A 4,556-nucleotide genomic window follows, 5' to 3' on the forward strand; every position below is an offset into this window, starting at 1 on the left:
TTCTCACTATTTCCTTCGAACACCATAGTTTTTGTTTTATTTGCGTTAATTTTTAAGCCCATGCTCTTCATGCTTGCATTTAGTTTATTCAACATTCTTTCTTTAAATTTTTGAATATTCAGTACAAAATCGAATTTACAGTTATCATTAACGTGAGGAACAATTTCCGAGCATTTGCGAAAATACGAGAACTTTTAATATCTTATGAAAATGACGATGTTATCTTTTTCTGCAACAATTATAAATCTATGGGATTTTGTGAGCATTTGTATGCCTATCAGGTAGTTAAAACTGCTACAAACAGTTTGTGAAACAGTCTGACTAATGGAATTATCGTGTAGTTTTCGCGCATAAACACAGCAACGAAAAAACATACGTTATAATGAAAAGTGAGGCATAATATATAATATACATAGGATGCACATGAATATTGCCTAAATTGTCTTTTCTTTATTGTTAATTTCACCGAAATGTATATGATTCGATAAAAATGTACTCTAATTTTTATTCATCCGAATTGCCAATTTGTCTTATTTTTATTCTTGCGAGTTACCATTTGCCATGAATTGTATATTTCGAAATTACTATTGGATATATAATATTGATACTTTCCCCATTACTTTTTGGCATCCTTTTTGTTTTTCCGAATTTCTGTTTCCCAGAATTTTTATTTTATCTTTTATTCGCCCTCATTTTTATTTTTTCAAATGTCTATTTAATATGGTTTTATTTAACTGCAAATGAAAAAACATTTGCCATAATTTGCTTTATCCCGAATTTCAATTGATCGTATAATTTTTATTCATCTGTATCATTTGTCATAGTTTCATTTCTGACAAAAAATAACAACCGCATAGAAATAGTTGCTACAAATTCAAATCAGCCGATCAGAAATTAGACTAAGAAACTGATTTGTTAATTTGAATTTGGTTTCATTATTTTAATGCTTATGTCAGTTTTATGAAAAATTAAATTTAGGGTAGATGCAAGATGGCCATTTTAATCGAAGAAAAAATTTCCCGGTCATTTTCATTCCGGCTAGAAACATTGAAAATTGACAAATACATTTTTTTTAACTTAAAAGTTCCCAAATTAGAAGCTAAATTCTTTTTATTTTAAATAATTTAAGCATCCTTGAAAAGCCTTCAAATTTTATTTCAAAATCTGAAGAAATATAGAAGTGGTTTTAAACTCTTAGAAAACCCTGCAAGTTGAAAAAAATCCTTAAAATTTGAATTTATAAAAAACAATAGGACATTCAATAATTGTAGAAATAATTAGAATAATTCGAACAGATATTTAGAGTTTTAAGAAGATCCATATTCAATGTAAAACCTGAAATGATTTCAAATAATTCAAACCAAGTGTGTCGACGAAATTCGGCTATTCGTACCGAAATTTTGGTACAAATATCCATAACTGAATTTAAAACAAAATGTAGATTTTTGCAGATTTCAAACAACAACCCGTGTAGGGCACGATACTCTCTGCTCCAGGTAATTATACATTGTTACGTGTGAAATGCGCAATTTTCTAAAAAAATACTACAGAAAAATAAGATTACGTATTTTTGTAGATTTTAATCGCTGTTTTTATAAAAACTTGATTTTGATACAAAATTATTAACTTAATAATTATTTATTAAAATATGTTGAGATGACTTCATCATTAATAAATCTTACCTCCAAAAAGCTGTATGAAATTATTCCAAATTTTGGGCTGGTTTATCGAATATTTTAGGGCAAAATATTTTTCTGACCATACAAAAACACTCAAGTATTTTTAGAAAATTTACCGGATATAAGCGGCAAATTAAACATTAGTTTTGGAACGATTCCCTAAATTTGGTGGAAATTACTAAATTACCCAAATTGTAGGGAATACTCCAAAACTTTCGTATAAGTTACCGTCAGTTTAGGGAAATTTCCCCAAAATTTGTAAGTATTATCTAATTTCCTAAATTTGAGGGAAATTTTCCCAATTTTTTAGTGAGTGATAAGAAATTTTAGGAAAATTTCCCCAAATCTTAGGGAAAGTGATTTTCCCCAACGAAAGTGTGGATTTTTCCTCACTAAATAGTGGGGAAAATTCCCGAAATTTTTTACAGTGTAGTTTTAACGAATATTTCCAAAAACAGAATGTTTATATCAACTGTGTTTTACATTGCTACAGTGACTTATATTTCTGTGTAAGTATATTTGAAGAAACAACACTCGCAAAGTAGAATACAGTCGATATATACTCGGTATTTGGAAATGATCGTGAAGACTATTTTCTTCGGGAGAATTGTATTTACTTTTTTTAAAGAATTTATTACATGGGTAATAAATGAGAACTTCTTTGAAAAAAAAATACATATTAAATACGTAAGTCGTGTTTGAACTTACAAACTTTTTCTTATGGAAACGAAAAAATGGTAAGATAAGGCTTTTCTGAAAACTAAAAAATTAAAAAAATTATTGTTCAATATATTCTTACTGTTTTAGAATAAAAAAATCATTACTCTTTTTTAGATATTACCTCATTTGATAAGACCTTACCGAAAACTCAAACATAAGAATAACCCGATCAGAGTCCCACTAGCTTCCGACCAGTCTGAAGATTACCCGCACGGAAATTAGTGAACGAAAAGGCCCGACCAGCCTCTGATCAACCACCGACCACACCCCGACTGAAATTTTGACAAAAAATAGCCCATATCTTCCCCAACTAGTCCCCGACTGAGTACTTTGTCAAAATTAATAACCCGACTAGTCCCCGATTAGTTCCCGACTTGTAATAGGGCCAAATGGGGTTATTTCCACACGGGAAATTTAGAATCTTTTCAAGAATTGATAAAGGCTTCTAAAGAATAAGAATAATTTCTTAAAATTCCTAGGAAAATTGAAAATGGTTTTTCATTTTGAAAAATTATTGTAACAGAAAATTTTAAAAGATGTTAAGACATTTCCAAAATTATCAAAAAAGAACCTGGAAGATTTTAAGGATTTTTTTTTTAATTGCAGGATTTTCCAAAAATTGTAGGATACATTCGATTAATTTTAAAATATTTTTACAAGTTCTGAAAAAAATTTTTGGATACTTCGTTTAAATTACTTGAAATCATTTCAAGTTTTTAAATAATTTTGATTCTTTTCAAAACTTCTAAATACCTCTTAAAATTGCCCAGTTTTTTCTACAAATAAAAAGTGTTCAATTGTTATTCATACGTCAAAATTTAACAATTTCACTTAAAAATTAAACATTTTTTAAATCGAACAATTAAGATTGTAACGGTAAAGGTTTAAAAGCACTTCGAAATTCTAGATATTCAAAGGTTTCTATGTAAGACAATTCAGTATAAAATTGTTTACTTTTAAATATTTGGGTTTCATTTATTGTCTGAAATGGACAGTAAAATATTGCTGAATATTAAATACTTATTATTTTTCTAAATTAAAAGTTTTTAAATTAAATGGGTTAAACATGGAATAATTTAGACCTAAGCAATATTTGTAATTTAGTAAAGCCTCTAATTACGACTATATTATTATGGAGTTATTTTTAGGTTGAAAAGAGTTTATAAAGTTTCAACCGCACGTTTAGATATTTTAATGAATACAAAAAATGTACAAAAATATTATATTAATAAATTTATTTAGTAAATTTAATATAGAAAATAAAATTCAAGAAGACCTAAAACTATGAATTGAAAATATTTTATTGATAAATCATTAGAATTTTAATTGAAAAATAAAATTATCGAAATAAATGATATTATATTAATTTCTATTCTTATTAAGACTTTGGAATTGAAACAATTACAATCTGGAAATTCTCAAATTTTGAACGGAAATAGAATAGTTTTTTCAAGCAAATTATTGTGCAGTTCTTTATACTTGAAAAAGATCCACCTACATATATATTTTAAACATTATTTATTTAATTATATTTACAGTTTAAAAAATAAAACTCTTTTTTATAAAAAAATTTCAACTTCAAATGCTTTTAATTTTTAATTGTTTAAATCTTCAATACTGCACTTTAATTATTTAAAAACCTGTTGAAATCGAACTTAGGCAGATTTTTCTTCTGAAAATTTGTAAGATTCCCGGTCAAAAAATAAATTCACTGTTATTTCCCGATTTTTCCCTGTCTCTGAAAATTCCCGGTCATTTCCCTGTTTTCCGGTCCAGCGGCCAACTTGTAAATGACGATTTAAAAGAATAGAAATTATGACAAATGAACATACGGAAAAATTAAAATAAACACAAATATGGTTATTCAGTATAATAAAAATTATGGCCAATACTCATTCGGCAAAACAAATATAATCACACTAGTTACTCGGTAAAGTAAAAATCATGAAAAATATTATTTCAAAATGATAAAAATTATTTAAAATATTGATTCGGTTTTACAATTATAAATTAGAATATTAATTTACGTTTTTTGTTGCAGACATTTATATTATAGTTTGCGTATAATTAAAAAGCAAAAATATATATCTGTGATGTCTTGATATAATTGTGGTTGTTCTTCATTTAGAATGATTAAAATATAACATAATATAGTAA

The sequence above is a fragment of the Belonocnema kinseyi genome, chromosome 2 (genome assembly GCF_010883055.1).
Source record: "Belonocnema kinseyi isolate 2016_QV_RU_SX_M_011 chromosome 2, B_treatae_v1, whole genome shotgun sequence".
Lineage (NCBI taxonomy): Eukaryota > Metazoa > Arthropoda > Insecta > Hymenoptera > Cynipidae > Belonocnema > Belonocnema kinseyi.